This window comes from Rattus norvegicus, chromosome 7 (assembly GCF_036323735.1).
Source record: "Rattus norvegicus strain BN/NHsdMcwi chromosome 7, GRCr8, whole genome shotgun sequence".
In the NCBI taxonomy this organism is placed as follows: domain Eukaryota; kingdom Metazoa; phylum Chordata; class Mammalia; order Rodentia; family Muridae; genus Rattus; species Rattus norvegicus.
The window spans coordinates 73,966,532-73,988,187 of NC_086025.1; the positions used below are offsets into that span (position 1 = coordinate 73,966,532).

The 21,656-nt window shown below is 39.3% G+C and overlaps 1 protein-coding gene and 1 long non-coding RNA gene across 4 annotated transcripts in view; one reads left to right on the forward strand and one right to left on the reverse strand.

The window, feature by feature from the left end:
* Zfpm2 (zinc finger protein, multitype 2) overlaps positions 1–21,656 on the forward strand; it is a 437,310-nt gene that overhangs the window by 402,800 nt on the left and 12,854 nt on the right. The window lies entirely within an intron of this gene.
* Positions 1,491–6,733, reverse strand: LOC120093644 (uncharacterized). The gene is made up of 3 exons (XR_005487096.2): positions 6,163–6,733; positions 5,267–5,347; positions 1,491–4,934 (listed from the first exon to the last, which is right to left on the reverse strand). It is a non-coding gene; the product is annotated as an uncharacterized LOC120093644 (long non-coding RNA).

The following is a 21,656-nucleotide window of genomic DNA, read 5'->3' on the forward strand; positions in this document are numbered from 1 at the left end:
TGACAGATGGCTCTGAGCTAAGCAGTGCCAGGGGACCAGTACGCGCGTCAAGTTTGACTGTTAGAAATTGGAGTTTCCTTCCAGGAGTGTTGTTCATATAAATATTTTTGTACATTTATAGTTGTTATTTTTAAAATTAATGCCCCAAATTATGTTACACAGTCAGATGCACAAAACATACACATCTAAACATACACCCATATGTATATATGCGTGTGTGTGTGTGTGTGTGTGTGTGTGTGTGTGATTTCTTATTTGCTTTAGAAAATATTAAAATACAACACAGGACTAGAGTTTGAATGGAAACAGCTCAACGGTACAGTGTAGATAACATAGGTCAAAATCCTGAACCTTATGCTGGGGCTTCCAGCATACATTGTTCTCTCATTTATTCATAAGATTTTTACAGGCATAGCCATTATTAGTCATGGCAAGTTATGTACTGAACCAGATAAATCCTCATTCCTAGTTCTTTAAACAAGTATGAAGTAAAATGTATATTTTTAGAACATGCAAGTTAAATATATATGATGTCAAGAGCCACGCTGATTAAACTTCTCGTGCTTAGCAGTTTTCCTTCAACAAACAAACAAACCTCAGTTTATGATCTGGAAAGAAAAAGAAAAAGAAGTCTAATAATTTAGGGCTCTACGCGATTCAAAATCTGTGTAAATTCCAAGGGTCAGGTTTTGGGCAGCCAATGTCTAATTTTGTAGAGTCCAAGAATTCGAGAATATTACCAAGTGCGTATTTATTTCAAACGTTCAGCAGACAGTAGAGGTCTGAGAGCTAAACAGGGCCAATCTTCTTTGTTGGGAATAACAGTCTGAAATCAGTGATATAAATCATCCCCCGCAGGACCCAGGGCCAACAGAAGAGTAGCAAATGGGACGTGCGTTTGAAGGCCAGTGCCTTCCAGGACAATGCCTCCAGCAGGTGATATTTTACAATCTGCCCTAGCTGAAGCTTCCAGAGAATAGGTTTGCCATTCCAAGTAAACTAATTATGACAAAGGAGCAGGGAAAATATGGCTCAGACTCCCATTTGTCCTCCTGTCTGTGCTGGGTGCACTTATTTTAAAGCAGTCCCCTGCGAACATAGCCTCTATCTGAGGGGAGACAAGAGAGCTGCCATTTTCCAGATGAGGAGTCTTGAGGGATTATGCTGTCCAGGCTTATTCCAGAGGCAGAACGTTCAGGGCTGGATTCCTCATGTAGATCTGGCTGAGCGTAAAAGCCCCTTTCCTTTGGAACCATGGAGATGGCTGAGGTTAAGACCACATACAACTGTGGCTCTTGCTCCTAGAGATGACCTAAGTTCAATCCCTTTCACCTTTTGTTTTTTGTATCTGTTTTTGTATTTGTTTTTTGTATCTCACAACCACCTTCTAACTTCAGATCTAAATGGGATAAAAAAAAAAGACATATACACACTCACACATACATGAATGTAACTAAACAGACATATATATTTAAAATCCACCCCTTTGCACTTTGTTATGATGGTTGTCAGTGGTAACATCACCAAAGGAACAGCAGTAAGCAGCCTTGGTGAGGTGCTCAATGTCTATGGGTTGTAAAAACAGCAACTCACAGAAGAGATTGCCCTAATGAAAGGGAGCCAAGGACCCAGCACCTGGTCAGCACAGCCCAGGCCTCTGCGAGAGCCTCCCTTTCCCTGAAATGTACCTACACACCAGTTCCTCTTTGGATCTGCAAATAGAAGACCACTGTAAGTAGAGTATAATACCCTATCGGACCCTCTTTTTACCCCGTTGTCTTCTTTTAAGCCCTTTAAAGATGTCCATTCCCCCATTAAAACCCTGATCGTGAGACTTAAGAGTCAGGAGCACTAAGCATTGCCTTCTAAAACACGAGCCAGACTTACTCCTGAGATTTGATGACAGTACTAGATTATCATGAGAAACTGTTTATTATTGGGACACATGAATAAATGTAAAAATATTCTAAAAGTAAGAATTGTAAACTATGTATATACATATTGGATCTAATAATTATGTATTATATATGCTAATTTAAAATATTAGATGATAGTATATTCCTAACATTTGCAGATTATGTGATAATTTCCTTGTATTTCCATTGCAATATTTATAGAAGTGCATTTATGTTACTCGGGGTTCTCCGAAGGAACATAAGGGATAGAATAGATGTGTGTGTGTGTGCACGTGTGTGTACGTGTGTGTGTACATGTGTATGTGGTGTGTGTGTTTACATGTGTGTGTGCACGTGTGTATTTACATGTGTGTGTGGTGTGTGTGTGTGAGCATGTGTGTGCATGTGTGGGCGTGTGTGTGTGTGCAGGAGTGTGTATGTGTGCGTGTACATGTACATGCATGTATGTGTGTGTATCACATAAAGAGGGATTGTTAGAATATTAGAGGGATGTATAGGCTGTGATCTGGGTAGTCTAACAATGTTATCTATGAAATAAAGTTCAGGAGGTTGATAGTTACAGAGTTCAGAATTTTATCAGTTCTAATCTGGTGCTGGAGTCCCAGAGGATTTACAGAGAGAGTCTGTGCTAGAATCCGTAAGAAGGAGGTTCTAAGACAAGCAAAGGAATGCCTAAGCAACAGGATACTTAACTTGCCAGCAGGCCGGAGGCAAGCAAGCAGAAACCAAGTCGTCCTCCTCCATGTGTTTCTGTGTAGGACAATCAGGGTGAGATCCACATGTAGGGTGGCTGGGTCTTCCCACTTCAAAAAACCGAATCAAGAAAATCTCTCACAGGTTTGCCCAGCCACCTGGTATTTAATTGGTTCCACTGTGTTTCAAGAGGACAACCAAGAATAGCCATCACATTCCTGTTTCAAATGATTACTTTTTCTTTCTATTTTCTTTATCCAATATTTCCCTAAACTCTGTGTGTGTGTGTGTGTGTGTGTGTGTGTGTGTGTGTGTGTGTGTTTCTTTAAGATTCAATGTTTTATTTCAGGGGTAGGATATTCTCTAAGTTAATTGTGTTCAAGAATCTAAAACGGAGCGCTTCATTCTCAGACCCCTGACTCCATGGTAACATTCTCAAAAATGAAATGTGGATCTATGAAATATTTTCTTTGGTTTCATGGTACATTGTTGTGCTTGATGTGATTTCAGGGCAATTTTACAGAATTTTGTAAATGACTTAAGTGACATAATGCAATGAAATATACATGCTACCTTCATTTGAAGCAAAGTCAAATTTGGACTCCGTAGAGAGCACAGAGGGTTTGGTTTACCTGTCTCCTGTCTCCCTCTCCTTCCAGGCAGACAAAGGCTGTAGCTTTCAGAATTTCTAATAATCTTTGATTTAAAGCAACTAGGATTAAGTTCTCAGTTTCACTCATGAGGAGGAAAACTCAAACAGATATTTGGAGAAAATGGCCAGTATACAATGTGTCCTAATTTCTCCCAGATGAAAACATTTGAGATCGGGCTTTTTTTTTTTTCTTTTTCTTTTAACATAAAAAGAATTCAGCATCCTTGAATTTATAAAAATGGTGTTTGCTGTAAACACCAGGGTACCTATTATTTTTTGGTTCTATATTTCTTAACAATTTCATAGTAAGCCAGCAGTGCTTCTGAATTCCCCAGCATCACACTCAGTTTAATGTAGTACATAAAGCAGTTGTTTTGAATTCACGTACCTTCTTGCATTTTCCACATCATTCAAGCCCACTGTCAATTTCCCCTTAATAAAGCTAATCTTCAGTTCTGCATTTGGCCACAGTATGCTAGCACAATTTACATTCTGATTCACCGTAAAATTCTAACTTTTCATAGTCTTTCAGTCTAGAGTTCTACTTGCTGTATTTAATAGATTGTCCTTTGATCTCACGGAGACAATTGCGTCTTACTTGTCTAATGAAGCTTGTATTATGATAGTCAAAGTGAGTGCTGCACCAGACGGTGGAAGCAATCCCAAAGGAAGCTCACGTCTCCACACTGAGGTTGGGAGGGTGGGGAGCAGCAAAACTCATTCTTGCAAGTTATCAGCATTTCCTCCCCCAAATCCTCATTTCATGTCATTATTCCACTAGGCTGTTGAGAGCACTGTGTAACAGTGACCTATTTCTAAAGTTCTCTGGGTAATGTCTAACAACTATCACTGAAGAAAGTAATGTGCTCCTTACGCCTCAGACCAATTTCACAACCAGAAAGCAGTCATGTGGCTGGCCTTTTGTTTCTGACAGTCTAAGCAAATATTTGTGTCTTCTTATTTACACCTCAGGAGTTTGTCAATGGAGGAAACTAGTTTTCAAAAAAAAAAACCTCATGAAATTTACTCAACAATAAATGAAACCTCACTGGTCGAAAAGAGTCATGATTTTAAAACTGTACCCTGTGTCCTGATTTAAATGTGCTTATCTAGGGGCATTTGTCTTCAGAGCATTCTCTGCTATGAGCAAAAGAAGGGATTGGAGATAAAGAAAAAGACATGGAAGAGGAAGAGGGCTCTAACCCACAGGTGGAAACCTGGATGATGAGGCCTGTAGTCACCACTGCCATTGATTTATGGAAAGTCCCAGTTTTTAACTATTAATCCCAGAACCCGGAAGTTTCTGCCTCCCTCTTTTATTTGTATTCCCTCTCCACTTCGTGGCTCGTACAAATAACTCTTACATTATCTATGTAATTGGACTTAATTCCTTCTAATCAAAAGTGATAGCTCAAAGGAATCTTTACTTTCAGGATGCCAAGATAGGTAGCTTGAGTTTGCTCCCATAGGCCAATGGGGACACAACGAAGGCAGTCTCACTGGAGTTAGAGGAACTGCTAAGTTTATGTCCTGGACATATCTACCCATAGACGTGTAGAGGACAGGAAGCCTTGCAAGGTTTCTTGGGTCTGAACCTTACCAGCAGGTCAAGAGGCAAAAGAGGACAGATCTGAAAGACAGCTGTACCGTTTTAGTCTTCCATAGCTGACTACCTGTGAAGAGCAGCAACAGTAAAGAATCTTACTAATCAGACCCCTCTCAAACAGCGCGCATCTCAAGCCTGTTATTCTGATCGCAATATGAACACTAGAGTATTAATGACGACTAATACTCTTGGCCACGCTCTTAGTCCAAATTCCTGTGTTACTTTTAGATCTGTGTTTTCAACACCAGCCTTTGCAACAGGAGGTCAGGTGTCAGTCAAAAGAAACTTAGAAGTTGCAAATGACCTGTTAAAAATCTGAGGCTAAGTAATTCCCATCAGATACATGTATCCCATCCCCATGACACCAGCCTGCCTTTTCACAACAGAGAGACTACTTACAGGGGTTTGCGGTCAGACACAGGCGTGATAATCATGAGCACCGTGTCATCTGGGGTCTTAAGAGAGTGGCGCTGGTGGTTCCTGGAATATTAAAAACAACAGGTGTGAAGATCCCAAAAGATGTGCTTTACAGAGCAAGAGTTGACTTTACATACCATGCTGTAAATATTACTGAATCAGAAGTGCAGCCAGCAGTGCATACGAAACATCCATTCATTGTTGTGAACGAAAAGAAAAAAAAATGTTGCTTTTATGCAAAGAGAATGCCATTGTGGAATTTTAAAAGGCACAGAAATAAAAGACTCTGGATTGGAGTGATTTAGACAAACTCACTAGAATATAGTAGCTGATTAAAATACAATCTATAATTACATTACACTGGTATCAGGTAAGGATAAAAGCCTATAAATACACTGGGGTCAGGGTAAGCATAAAAATGAAACAGTTATTTGAATAATCTGAGATCAAGTTGCAGTAATTAAAAGCGAATGTATTATTCAAATGAAGGAATTAGGTTACAGCACTCCTTGTATGAAAATATTACTGTGACAGCCTGAAATAAGTTGGAAATGATTTTGATTAAAAAATGGGCAGAGGAATGTAATAACTTTCACTGGGGAACATAGACAATCAGAGAATGTTTAAAAAAATGGCTGCCAGATGATAGAGTGAGTGAGACTAGTTGTTGCAACGAATTTTGATATCTTTAACTTCGAACAGTTTTTTTTTTATTGCATGATATCAGTTCTAATATCATGTAGTTTCTCCAGGTTTTTTTATACCAATTATTGAATAAACACCATATATTTTCTCTAACAGTGTGCACAGGGATGGTGGCCTATTGCTCATTTCTTTAAGTTACCTTACAATTAGAGGTAGGGAAGCATTTTACTTACCTTTTAGGAGTCATCCCCAGTTAAACACGCAGTTGCATGTGCCTTTGGGAAAATGTACAGCAGTGAGCAAATATCTACACATTGGCTCTTCCTATCTCTTTCTCGTCCATTTTCTCCTCAAAAGGCGGTGACCGTATCCAAAGGTTTAAACATTTGTCCTCTGTTTTCATTGCGGAAACTGCTTGGTTAAGTCCACGTATGATGCAGAACATAATGTGACCTCCTGGAGGCAACAATATAAATATACCTGATCTTGATAAAGCAGAAAACCTTCTTAATTGAGGTGTATGATAGACATTTTTTGTATTGTTCATGGGAATTTGATTGCTGAATCTAGATATCATATTTCAGTAGCATTTTTTAAAAATTCATGTATATGTGATACATATGTGATTTCATGTTCCATGTACACAAACATGTTAGAGGTGTGTGTGTGTGTGTGTGTGTGTGTGTGTGTGTGTGTGTGTGGTGGGGGCAGACTGAGGCTAGTGACAAATGTCTTCCTCAGTCTTCCTCTCCAGCTTGATTTTTTGAGGCAGGTTCTCACTGGACCTGGAGCTCCCCAGTTCAATTAGGCTGGCTTGCAGGAAGCTCCAAGAGTTCATCTGTCTCTGCCTCTGCCCCCTCAGCACTGAGATTACAGACTACACAGTATATGTTTGAACAATTTTACTCAAACGGTGTCATAATCCATAACTAAAGTACAAATGACACTATTCCATTAATGAGGTAGTCAAGCTATCTGGATGAGCACTAGTGCCCCGCCCAGTGCAAGCCTTTTTACTGTTTGTTTACTTGGACATGGGAAATTAAACTCAGACTACATGTGTGGGTGTGAGCACTTTACAGACCTTGCCATGTTGCCATTTCCACAATCGTGTGCAACATGTTTGTGTGAACGTCCCTCATATCATATAACTCTCTGACTTTACAGTCCTGATGATATCTGGGTGCCATGAACACAAACAAGCAAGTTCTCCCCTATTGGTGGGAAGTTCCGGTTCCTGTCAGTTAGTGTTCTACTAGTTTAGGCTGGAAATCTAGGCATGTCACCACAGGCACAGAAGCATTACTTATCAAGGCCACCTTGTTCCCATATGTAGTCCATTCGGTACCCACAAGTTCTGCCTTCTGAAAAGACAACATCATATATCCATGTCATGCCTCAGCACTGCACACCTCTCCTTGAGGCTCTCCCCAAAGGGAAAATGACCCTTCATTAAATTTGAATATTAGGAGACTTGTGCGATCAGATACCGCCGAACTGACTTTGTCATCTGTAACAGAGCAGAGAGGTTCATAGTAAGAAGTGTTGGCTCTACTCCTGAAATCCACAATTGCTCATTGGATAACCTGTGCCTCTAAGTCTTTATGCCAATGCCTATGGCTCCATTGTCTTTTATTGTAATTTATTAACTAAAACTCCCTTCTACAGAAACCCATAGGGAAGGCGATTTACCTTCCCATGAAGACACGTATTTGTGTCTACACACAAGCACATAAAACGCACATATCTTATGTACACACATCTTTCGTATGTATCATCTAAGTCCTTGGCATTGTGTTTCACTCACTTCCACAACTTCTAGAAGCTCCCTAAGATGCCTCCATACCAGAAATCCTTACACTCTTGTGATCAGCATTGAATCAGGAAAATAAACAGGTTTTCCAAAATGTTTCACTCTACTTCAAATGGCAATCTGGAAGGATGGAGAAGGGAGCGGTGGGGAGAGGCGGCTGTTCAGTAGTTGGTCCCCACTGACCAGGTTTCCATTTCTGCACTTCCTTCGGATCGTTTCCCACTTTGCAGCCTCTAAAACCAAGGCTGAACCACAGAAGAGATGCAGAGTCTTCTGAGGCACACGATAGCCTGGTTATTTTTAGGAAAGCTCTTGAGTCATCCCTTGAGCTACTCAAAATAAAACTGGGATCCATGGTGAGCCAGTTTCTGCCATGCTTTATCAGAGTTGCAAGCGATGATACGCGGGTGATGAGAAGGAAAACCTCGTGTGTGACTTTGATGTCATTTTATGTCAGACTTTCCTTGGTGCTCAGAGCCTACGATCCTGTCTAAGTCGGAGTTTGAGCTTTTAGTTTTACACGGAGTCTCCTTCGGCTGTCTTTCTCTTATCACTACTTAGAAAACATTACCGCCATTTGTCCTTAGCCTGACCCTACGTCTGTTGAAATCCTTTTCAAACCTTAATTATATCCTGTCTTAATTTTTTCCATCTCTTCTTCGAGGATGTTCCACTCCCTAAATTTTTGGCTTTACTGAAGGCTTCAGTTAGCTCATCTTGGTGGACCCTTTGTGTGTATAGTAAAAAAACAAAACAAAACAAACAAAAACAGTCCCAAACCCACCATTTCATCTCCTGCATTTCCAACTTAGTTCAATAAAAAGGATAGTAAGTGGTCCTTCATTACATAACCTAAATTTTATTGAAAAAAAAACCTGTAACCTCTTTATTAAAAAATACTAATCCACTTTCATTTTTATTTTTTTTTTCAGATTATAGGCAGAGTAGATAGCAAGCTGTTTTTGTTTGTTCATTTGTTTGGTTGGTTTTGTTTTTGTGTTTTGTTTGTTTCTTCATTTAAGCTGTTCTTGATTTGGTAAGCTTACAGTCAAGATAATGAATCATGAGATTATTGGGGGAGCCCGGTCTTGGTAACCAGACAGACACTAATAGTTTTCTCCAAGCATCTCCTGGGTGTGGATAGCTGCATTTCCCTCAAAAGTGTCTCATGGCTTTGTCTGCTGACAGTTACAGGTAGGAACTGCCCCGTGAGTATGAGCACTAGTGTCCCACCCAGTGCAAGCCCTCCCACTTCTCAACAGTGGGTAGCTTGATCTCGAGCAAACGAGGTAAGGAGAGTACATAAACGGATTTTGTGCAAAATGTATTTCCACTAATTATTCCTAAATTTGAGTCAATTGACAGCTCATGATCCAGAGTCTCTCTCCAGTACTGTGAACAAAAATGAAAGCACACACTATATGTTTAAACAATTTTACTCAGACGGTGTCATAATCCATAACTATAACTATACTCCAAAAGACACTATTTTGTTAATGAGGTAGTCAAGCTTTCTGGTTGAGTGGCTGTCAATCAAATACTTCGTCATCAAAGATAAGCATGTGTGTGTGTGTATGTGTGTGTATTATGTATATATGTATATACACACATATATGTATATATGTATATACATGTATGCACACACATATGTGTGTATATGTATATTCTTTAAGTAAACACGTTGGAACTTAACTAGAGGCTTGGTTAGCTCGGTAAGGGAACATGACCCAGCTCAGGAAGCCCCAGAGCAATGCCCACCTCCTGGCCTGTCCTCTAATCATCCATCTCTAGGTCACCTTTCTGCTTGCTCTACTCACTCCTAGATGCCTTATGATGCAAATGCTAGAGTGTGACACAAAAGAGGAGGAGGCCAGCCAGGCTGCTGTCCCGATGTCCTGTCTGTTTATGATGGTCTTGGAGATAAGATGTAGCCCTCAAGAATGAGGTCCTTCTCTACAGCTGCTCTCATTTCCTGATCTCTTGTCTGCCCTGCTATGCTCCACTTGAGAATTTCATCTGAAGAAAATCCCCTCTGTCCTGGTTTTGCTCATATACTTTCTCTCTCTCTCTCTCTCTCTCTCTCTCTCTCTCTCTCTCTCTCTCTTTCTCTTTTTCTCTCTCTTTCTTCCCCTCTCACAAACCCATTCTGCCCAATCGTGTCATGACATGGTTCAAATAAGAAGTAACCATGAGGGGTTGGGGATTTAGCTCAGTAGTAGAGTGCTTGCCTAGCAAGTGCAAGGCCCTGGGTTCAGTCAAAAAAAAAAAAAAAAAAGAAGTAACCATGAAATACCAAAGAGGGCTCTCCCTGTGACCACCAAGGGAATAATACCACATTTTTTTTCTATAGCCAAGTGACACCAGTCTGCAGACACACACCTATTTTTGGATAAAGACTATGCACTGCACTGCTAATCATACCAGAAACAATAGCTGCTGTCAATATAGCATTGGCCCTTTTTGTGCCAATTAGTGAATAGTAAAATCCGTCATTCCAAACTGCACAATAAAATAGAACAGAAGGCCATGCATGTCTTAGAGAGTTATTTTGCTCTGGTTTCATAGTCACACAAGCAAAATGTTGAGATTTTGCAGCTGACTCCCCAAAGATTGTCCAGTCATCTGCAACTTCCTTGGAAGAAAGCCACCCTGCCTTTCACACTGCCCTTCTGAACTGGACTGAGACGGGCTGACCTTGAATGTCAGACTTTCAAAGCACAACCAAAGCTAGGACTCCCTTTCTATTGGTGACTTTCCAATTACTTGAAAAACTATTTTCCCACCTTGTGATGCTATGATGTTCTTTTAGCTTCCATTCTTGGCAAATGCCCAGGTGGTTTGTGAGAAAGCCTCCTGTTCTTATATAGCAAGAGACACATAGAAACTACACTGTGCACACTCTGAAACACTTGCTTGAGTAGCCCTTCCAGGTGGTGGTAGGACTCGAGTTCATGCTGATGATCCGTAATCCCAGGGAGGTTTTCCAGACCGCCTTAACAACTTTGCCTGGAAATTCAACAATGAAGACCTTGATGGAAAAGACCATGTTAAGCAACCTGACCACTAGAAGTGTGGTCCAGGATTTTTAGGTATGACCAACAAGTGTTCAGAATGTAAAGAGACTTGAGAGTACCTTCAATATACCCAACATATCGTTAAGTGGAAAAGATAACTCTCCCCATAACAGAATTATAGGAAGACAAGGAAGCAGATGTGTTCAGAGGAATTTAAGTGTATGTTCAAGAAAAATTTTCCTCATGTGTCTGGCTATAGGTCCGGAAAGTGTCACATTCATTTTACAGACAGTTCATTCTTGTCACAATTGTTTCTCCGTTGGCACAAACAGTTAGTTCTCCACACGATTCAGAAGCAGCATGTCCATTCAGTAAGCACCAAATATCTGCTGCAAACATTTTATTACAGCAAGACTTTAAGATGTCTACGATACAGAATGTTAATGCTTTAAGCCTGGGACTTTTGTATCCTTCATAGACTAAAGCAAGACGCTGAAAAGCAGAGGAATGGCAGCTGTCACATATTAACAAGCAAACATACGAGATCTGCTCACTTGTCTGTAAGACTTCAGCAGCCCAGGCTTCTGTCTTTCCTGTTGGGGAGGGTGGGGGTGCATGCTACGTCTTTATGTTTTGTTATCTTGACAAGGGTGTGTGAGCTGAATGCAAGGCCATTCAGATGAGCAGTGGAGAATAGTCTGTAAATTACTACGAAGTTGTTTAGTCAATTAACATAAATCTTTAGGGATTATAAAGCTCGGTGTAGCAACTTCAACATTTCAGGTAGATGAGAATTAAATAAATAAAACCTGCCTGTTTCCTTCCCTAGGCCTTCACTTCACGGTGTGCTCTGAGCGCCACCTGCTGGCTGTTTCTTTTCTTCAAAACAATTTTTCCTTGACTAGTCATTTAAAATTAAGATTCAAAAATGTATGTAAATTACTAATAATTATATATCATATATAATTATATCTATGTTTAATATCCTAATATTCATATCGATAATTTTATGTCAATGCACAGAGAAAGTATAATGAATAACATTAAAAGATGCATTACTTATAGATGAAATATAAATATCCAAAATTTACCTGGAAGTATTTATCATTATAAACTGTTACATCATAGTGCTTAAAGTTTGCCTTATGGTAGAAATTCAGTATCTTTTGAAAATCTATTTGTAATTAACTATCAGGAAGGTTTTAGATACTAAAGCAAAAGCTAAGGCTGTGGAGAGAGATGGCTCAGTGATTGGAGCACTGGATGCTCTTATGAAGGACCCAGCTTCAGTTCCCAGAACTTACATGGCCGCTCACATTCATCCACAGCTTAAGTCCTAGGGGATCTGATGGCTTTCTGGCCTCCTTGGGCACTGGGTATGCATATGGTACACAGACATACATGTATGCAAAACAGCTAGACGCATAAAATGAAAGTATACTTTAAAAGTTAAAATTACTGGGGCTGGGGATTTAACTCAGTGGTAGAGCGCTAACCTAGAAAGCGCAAGGCCCTGGGTTCGGTCCCCAGCTCCAAAAAAAAGAACCAAAAAAAAAAAAAAAAAGGTTAAAATTATTAAAAGTTTCTGAATTTACCTACACCATGACATAAGTAAGATTATCCTAATTATGTGTTTTCCTTACATCTAAAAAGACACTAAATCCAGCACACTGAAGCACAGCCATGATCTTAACATTTTTTTTAAAAATCTCTACAATTTAAAGAATCTGGAAGTCTAGAAAAGTGGATGAAAAGAAAGGATGCTTTTGGTAGTAATTGTACATTGTGCAATTAGCATCGTGGAAGATTTCTGTGTTACTTGAAATCGACAACAAGGTTTTGTTCAAATATTCCATGCCTCCGGTTCTAACTGCAGGGCCCCATGCAGTTCGGCCTACACTTCCGGTCCTCCACCGCCCATGAAGAAAGTTAGAATCCCTGTTTCCCATTAACTTTCTCTGCCAAAACAGACACAGTAAAAAGCAGGTGCGTGCAAGCCATTGTCATTTCTCCACGGCAGGAAATTATTAGTTCCGTTATATTTAACAGTAGACTGTAAAGAAAAATAATTACTCAAAGGAAAGCTCATATAAAGTGAAATAAAAACATAAACATTAATTTAAAATTATATGTTGCAATAAGAAAACCCAACACACATTGTCATCTCTGGAACTTGAACCCTAATTACAGATGATAGCCGTTGTTTACCGTAGGCTGCACCCGACCCATGATCTCCTTCAGATTCTCTGAGCTTTTATGGACAGATAAAAATGTTCTCTGAGAATGGAAAAACACGGAGACAGGAAACATGCTCTGGACAGCAAACGAGCATAAGAATAATATATGGTATTGATAATTTCTAATTTTCCAAGCAGCACACGTTACTTAACACTATTGATGGGATTTACTTTTTAATATGGAAGCATATTGTGTTAGGAGAACATTTGAGTAAATATATTTAAAAGTTAATAAACTTTACCAAGGTATGGAATATGGTGACTAAAGATGCCTTGCAAAAAGATGCAATCCCCTTTCCTGGCCGCTTTTGCCCACCGATCTCTTAAGATTAGTACTTAAGCATCAAGATTTCTGCTAAGGGCAGTTTCTGAGCACTTGATGTGGCTAAAATTGAAGCCTGTCTTTCGGAAGTGACCGGTACAGGACATCTCCAAGACACGGGACACGATGGAAGCTGGAAGTGATTAGTATCCCCGAGTGATTGCAAACCAAGGCTGAAAACAAAGGTTCCGGCCAAATGCTGGCATTTCCGTTCCATAGATCCAACCAGTTCTGCAGGGGCTACCAGTCTTCCACCTCGTCCACTGACGTCACAGTTTTGATCTAGCTCCCTAGAGAAAATCGATAAGCTTCTGGGAATTAAAAAGTAAATAAATAAAAAGGCACAACAAAGAAGTCTAATGGAAATGGACAAGTTGACAGAGGCATCAAGAGGCTCGTTTCCAGCCTGGTGCTTAAGGGAGTTTCATCGCGATCCCGCAATACATATTGCACAGAGAAATGGAAGGAGGGGAAAAGAAATTAAAAACAGACTCCTGTGATGAACTTGTATAATTTATGCCTCTGCAGTGCGGCAGGCACAGTGTGTCATTTCCCCCTCCCCTCCTCTTTTCCCCTCCACCTGATTTCTGAGCCTCCCAGGCTGGGCAAGAATTTAAATTAAGGACACCCAACACACAAGTCAGAAAGGAAAATGCAGAATGCACTCAGATTAGTCACAAGCTTGCAAGTTGTGTACTTTGGTGGAGATTTCCTCCCTTCTGCTCCTGATTGCTGATGAAGAATGGTATTTTAATAGGCAGATGGTAAAGACAATTACAGTTAGGGGCTCAGCTGGGAGTTGCATGAGTTTATTGCAAATTATTAGTTGATAAATGCTTTTGTTTACAAGCAGAGTTTTAAGCAGCTTTGTAATCAGTTTATCAGCCGTGGGTAAAATTCTTGACAGCTTGCTCTTTGAGTGCAATGTCACCCCTTGACTGGTCCTTTGAAATTTTGATGGCCAGGGCCTTTTAGCCTGATAGCTGACATCACATGCTGGTTGCTGCGGAACCAGGCCATAGCATATCTTAGGAGTCACACAGTCCAGCCCGCAGGAGTGCTACAGACTACAAGAATACACTTGCTCTGCCTTTGGACCCCCTTACCCTGTCTAGGCTGTCTTGACTGACCTCAGTGGGAGAGAGTGCATTTAGTCCTTCTAGAACTTGATATGCCAGGGCAGATAGGTACTCATGGCGGACTCCCCCTTGCCTAAGGAGAAAGGGAAGGGTAATGGTGGGATGGGTTTGCTGTTTGTGAGGTAGGACTGGCGGGGGGGCTGCAATCAGGATGTAAAGTGAATAAATAAATAAATTAATAATAAGTAAATAAATCCATACAAATGTTTTTGTTTCATTCCTCAGTCTCATGTCTTCCAAAACCTTAGTTCACAATGTTTCCAGAAAAGTTTGACTATGTTTTTGGTTACAGGGCAAAACTTTCTGCCCATACACTCAGTAGTGATCAGAATCTGATCTGAATCATCCTATTCATTTTTCTGTAAGGGACTCTAGTTGATTCTTAAAAGGAAAAAGAAACTATCTCCATAGGAGACACTCTATTAAAGGAAAGAGTAAACAAACAAGCAAGCAAGCACAGCAGAGAGAATTCAATCCTAGACTGAAAAGGCCTTGTGAGGATCCAAGAAGTCAAGGAAGGGCCTTGGAGTGAACAAGCACAGAGCTTTGTGTAGCCTGCCTTCAGTTTCCCAGCACAGAAACTGCCCCAGCAGTGCTTCTGACCTCTCACAGCAAATTCCTTTCAAGTGAGAAAGATGGCCACATTTCTTTGTTTCTGAGTTCCATGCAGACCAGTATTGCCTGATGAGTTTATGTGAAGTGAAAAACCTCTGATATTTGAAATGATGAATCATGTGTTCTGAGAAGTTGGTTCACCGTGCAAAAAAAGTGTGTTCCTTGAAGAAGCTACAGTTTAGTGTGTTTTTGAAAAAGTCTCACTAGCATTTTGCAAGGGGGCTGGCTCTGTGGTGTTTATGGACGTAATGTGTAAGCTGAGGTGTTCAGACTGTGTCCTTTGAAGAATATTCATGTGATCTTTGAGAAGTCGACTGACAGCGGATCTCTTTTTTTTTTTTTTTTTTGCTCTGAAGCTTAACAAAGTGAGTTTTATGGGTCCCAGCAAAATAAAAATATTCCCATAAACAGCTACATGAAATAATTCCTTATGTATGTTTACTGCTTATATGTGTTGTCTCGTGGTATTTGAGGAAAGCTTAACTAAGTTAATAGAGAAGCAGCGACTGGTTATGAGCCAGAGTTCATAACCAAGGATAATACTCCAAACCCTTTAAATACTGACATAGTACAAAAAGCCCTATGTAAACAGGGCCTCGGTGGCTGTATTTTAAGTTATTTACAGCATATGTGTATGACCACAATCTTCCTAGTGTCAGAATACATTTGAGTGTCCTGCTGTATGTGTCTCTGGGTTTCCTGATGTATTTCTCTTTCTTTTTCCTTTTTGTTTTTCCACTTAGGATCCTAAAATCACCAGAATTGTGTTAGCAATATTAAACTGGTCACTTTGGTTAGTACAGTTTGTTATTTTAAAATTGGACTTGTTTCTACGTTTACTTAGAAAAAAAAGTACAAGAAAAGCAGAATATAGTTTTTGCCCGACTTTTAACATTTAAGACTCAGCCTCTAGTTACCAATTTCCCAGTTCTTAAGTAGTTAAATGTGTCATTAACCACAGGGAAAGGCTACCTACAGAAGAGTTGAGAACTGAAAGCCTTCTTATTATACATTATAAACTGTTTTAATATAAATAGCATAAAAGTGGGGTTTTTTTCTATGTAAAGTGGATGAAGGATAAATATTGAACTTGGCATGCAGTTCATCCATTTGTCCATCTCCCTTGACCATGGAAAAAAGTAATTTAATAAATCTATTCATCCATTGGCTCAAATACTAAAGACACATCCAGAGCTTCAGATCGAGTCTGATTCCGCCCAAAAAACCCTCCTAGGAATTGCTGGATGTCCTATAAAACAATTTCAGGCATGCCAGCCCAGGGAACTTGAATGCCCTCAAATGCCCCACATTACCAATAACAAATGAAAAATGTTAAAGATTAGTTTAAAACAGGGAAGACCTTTTGCAAAATGCATTTTGATTTATTGCTGTGTATTGTGCAGATCTTTATCAATTATTCTTATTCTCCAGTATTCAAAAACTAGTGTAAACTGCACGTTGGCATGTTGCTGAATACAGAAAAAAGGCATTAATCAACTCTAAATAAACAAGTGCCCAGATCTATCTAACAACTATGAAGTAGTTAATACATTTTTTAAGCAATTTTATGATAGGAAGGAGGGCTAAGAGAGTAGTGCTTAATTATCTGCACTCCTCTGTGCTGGGCTCCCTTTTGGTTGTATTAATGAAGCAGCTGGCCCATTGTTTCCTTTAATTCCTCTATTGTTTTAAGAATATGTCACAGCTCTTTATTCTTTTATCAGGTGCTGTGCAGGAGGACCCAGACAATGCCTCGTAGTCCTACTGTATTTGCCGATGCACAAAGAAGCCTCCAAAGCGGTTTTCAAAGAAGGGGCACCCATAATTCATAAGTTCCCTTCCCAGCAGCACTCCCCTGTCAAGAATTTCAAGAGCATTGGATTTGAATTCATTATAAAATTTGTATTAGGCAACATGTCTATGTATAGATTCATGTCCCATGTTCACGTCTAAACCCTGAGGTGGAGACAGTAGCACACAGCGTGCCATGTTGAAATGGGGCCGTAATTTCACTTTTAGAGAATCATTTTATCCAGTTGCTTTTCACTTTTGAAGAAAGATTAGAGTTCAGAAAAAGGCATCATTTCTGCTGTTCTAATAGTTTTGTAAAAATAAAAGACAAGTAAGGAGTCCCCTTTTCAGGAAAGTGTGTGTGTGTGTGTGTGTGTGTATTTGTGTATTTATCTGTATTTGTGTAGTTTGTGTGTATTTGTGTATATATCTGTATTTGTGTAGTTTGTGTGTATTTGTGTATGTATCTGTATTTGTGTAGTTTGTGTGTGTTTGTGTCTGTATGTATTTGTATATGTGTGTGCATATTTGCAGGTGCTTGCATATGTATCTATTTGTGTGTGTGTTTGTGCTTGTATGTGTGTGCTTGTGTATGTATGTATTTGTGTGCTTGCATATGTATATATACATGTGTGTGCATTTGTGTGTGTTTGTGTGTGTGTGTGTATTGTGTATGTGTTCCCTACATAGGATAGCTTTAATTCATTACCAACTGTGCTCAAATCCACACCTGCCATGTTGTTACATTGTGTGTGAAAGACATAGACATTATAGATTAATGAAGAAATACAAATTTACCCCCTAAAATAACAGAATACACATCAGTATGTAGAAGAGTTATTTTATGTTCTGTAGCTCTTCAAGAATAGGGTTCACAAACTAGAGAGATGTCTTAGCAGTTAAGAGCTGCCCTTCCAGAGTACCCAAGTTCAATTTCTAGCACTTACATAGCATCTCACACCTATCTGAAATCCTCAAACCAATGCACATCAAATTTAAAAATGGAGTTCAATCAGACTTAACCACATTTTCCTCTAGATTTCTGTGAAAGCCATCCAAAGTCCCTGATGCCAAAACACACACAAATGTCTAATTCACAGACTGATTCTTTTCACACATGAAGATTTTTTGTTTTCCTCCTCACCAAAGGCTTGTATTTGGGGAGTTGATTCTCCAGTGTTGCCAGTTTAAAGAAAGACAGACTTGATGTTTAATGCTTTGGAGTAAAAGATACTAACTTCAGCTTTAAAAACAATCTCTGAAAAACCACTGCCATAAACCCTTATTATAAATCATCTATCATCTTATATTTTTGGTTGTTAGGTAAGGGTAGTTGTTTTTTAGATTAAAAAGTTTTCACTGGATTCCTATCTCGTTGCTTGGGGCTCCTTATCCTACTGTATAGTGAGGCAGAGTATTGCAAACTCTAAATGTTATTTAATTGGTTCAGTTTGCTACATATTTTTATGCTAAGCACAGGTCAGTATCTTGATGAGCCCACTGGTTGTGGCAGATGTTTACAGCCTCCATTCCTTGCATTTTCTTATTTTTATAAAGCAAGCACGTCTATCAATCACACAGATAAATTAGGAAGAATCATGTATAGACATAACATGGAAAAGAATTTTCAGCACACTGCGTAATTATTAACCTGATTTTTACCATTGTAAGAAGCTGTGAATTGCAGATAGCATGGATGAAGTTAAATGCTTTAAGCCTGGATCTATTTTGCTTATACAGAACTCTATAGGTATGGTCGAACAATATAATTGAAGCTTTGTCAGCTCGGTATCCTAGCAACAGATAATACTGTTAGGTTACTGAATTGCTCCCGGTTGACAAGTAGGGAGTATTTTTGTGTTTATCCTGTTTGCTAATGATGAGATCCTTTCCAAAAGTCCTGTCTTAATCGTAATTAGAGTTTATCAGCGAAGGTCTGTGTGGTATTGTGCAGACACTCATATCCTAATAATATGTGCAAGGAAAAATTTAGGCAGAATGGGGAGATATTTGAGGGTACTGTATCTAGTAAGAAGATCATGAAATTTCCAAAATATAATCAGGTCTGAACCATAACTTTATTCTTTATTATTGAAACACGTAGAATACTTCACTGCAGTTTGACATCAATTATGAGGAGGAAAATGTACAAGCTTCCAGTTAGACATCAAATCTGTTTGTACAAGAACCTTGACCATAAACATTACTGAGAACCACAAGTACAGGGTTTTCTAGGAATGTCAAGGTCTTGGGCGTCATTGCTTTTTCACAGAACCTTGAATGCATTTGTCCTTTGCTGTGAAGGAGTCAGGTGGGAGTATTAAGACTTGGAAGAATGGTTCTGTGTGAAGGAAAGAGAGACAGCCGTTGAGGAAGTCTAAACAACCTTTCCATTTGGTGGAGGCCAGAAAGGCAGCAATAGATCATTTTCATCAGATAAAAATCCATGTCTGTGGACCATAAATGTGACTGTTTTCTTCTTTTGTTTGTGTTCTATAATCTTTGCACAGTTGGGGTGTGTAAATCATTGTCAGTAATTCCTATTAGCAAGCTACGTGCCTTCACACTGATATAAGGACAAGCATTTCTAAAAGCAAGTAAAACTCGCTGGCTTACTAAACTACTAGTGGCTCATCAGTTTCAAAATTGCTAAGACTTTTCTTCCTTCTTTATTGACCATGTCTTACTGGCTCACTCAGAGTTTCCATATTCTTTAAATATTAAAAGTCAAGGAAACACTCAAAGCAACATTTACTTGTCAGTTTCTGAGTTCAAAATGGATCTTCTCCATCAAGTTGTCTAAATAGTTTGATAAGTTAGATCAGCAACAAGAGAAGTAGTTTTTCATAGACACTTCATATTATACAGGCTGCCTAAAGGTCACTCCACGCCCTTTATAAGGAACTCTACTGGTATGATAAGCATTCTGGACAGGCTCTTCAAAACACGGAAGCTCAAACTTCACTCCTGGAGCCTTTGATTTGATTCATTTAGGACAGAGGCTGGAAGTCAGCATAGAGTCAAACTTCTCTATAGGATCTACAGTGTAGTCAAAACTGCTGGCCAGCACTTCCTTGGCATGTGGAATCTTGAGGCCCCTCTACATATCTATTCAACTTGAACCTAATCAAGAAATTGGTTAAATATTACTTTAACCTGACTAATATAAGTGTTTATTATTAATAGGCTAGTGTATGAGACATGCTTCAAATTGTACCTTACAATATTCCATGTGTTCAGTATTATAATGGGTCACCTTAGAATTGGGAGCCCCTTCCACATCACAAGTTGTATAGATTTAGCCTCTAGACTAGCTCTACTGAGTGAGTATGCAATAATTACACCCCTCAGCATGTTATCCACAGGGGGATCTTCATAATTTTAAGGAGACCTCTAGTTTATATCTGCCATTTTCTGTGCCACCATAAACAAGTCTTCAAGGTTACATGTTAACTATAAAGTCAAGGTTAAAATTAAACTTTCTCATTCACCAGTTAATTTCTCTTTGCAACTCCGTTTAGCATTGAGAACAAATAAATGTTCGTTAATTTCAGGTACCCACTGCACTTCCTTGTTAGCCAAGAATTCCATAGAATAAGGACGTTCTTTCCTGGGTGACGCTGAAAAGCAAACAATACAAGTTTTGACAGCTGAGCAAATATCACACTGTCACACATGCAGGTTGCATCTTAACATCATTCTTTGAGGGTTCCTATCAACATTTCATTAATGCAAACCAATATGTTGAGATTTTTGCTCGGTTTACATCTGAGGATACTAAGTGTACTTCTAGCTATAAAAGCCCAAGAAGCATCCAGTTAGACTCCTGAACTGTCATCTGAATGGAGATTTAGCAAGGCTGTCTTTAGCACTGGTAGCAGGAGGAAACCTCAAGCTACAACATGAGTAATAGCTAACTAGCATTTTTAATGGACATGCATTGCAGTTAGACAATGGGATGGTCCCTGTCTCTGCTGCAGCCTGAGGACTCTAGGTGATTCCCAGGAGGACGTCCTTAAAGTAACTACCATTCTGTGGTTGGAATGTTGTCTGTGTGAGTCACAAGCTTCACCCCTCCATGGTGGTACTGAATGCCTAAGATCTTTTAGAGAGAGGCCCAGTGACAGGTCACTGGTTCAACTGGAGTGTATCTTCAAAGATTTATGAGGCCCCAGTCTCTCTCTGAGTTCCTGTTTGGATATGTAAATCAATCTCCTTACTGTGCTTTAATATTTGTTACATGCACGTCCAAAGAGCTAAGATCTCATGGTCACTCTTTCAGCCTCTAACACCATGGGTAGAATACACTTCTTTTTCTTTGTAAGCAGGTTGCCTCAGGTATTTGACTAAAGAACCAGATCAGGTTTATATATTTAAAGGCTGGGAAATGAATGCTTTATTTATTTTTTCGAAGCTTTCATGAAAAGAACCTTAAAAAGGTCACATGAAGAATTTTAAGTAAAGCTTAAAGTACAAATGCTCTGTGTTCTCACGAGACCTTTTTTAGTAAAGGAGTGAGACTATAATTTTGAACAGCATGTTAGACTATGTCAAGATATACATATCACAGAACTTGCTCCCTCCCCTTTTTTAGGTGGCACACACAGGATAATATAACCATCCACCTCTAGAAATTTTCTTACTGTAAAACTGAACCTCTATTTCTTTTGAGCACTAACTTTCACTCTCTGGTGTCTTCATCTCTTGGCACCAGCATTTCCTCTTCTGTCTCTAGCCTCTGAATACGCTATGAACCTCTTATCAGTGAAATCATGCAGTATTTGTCTTTGTGGACT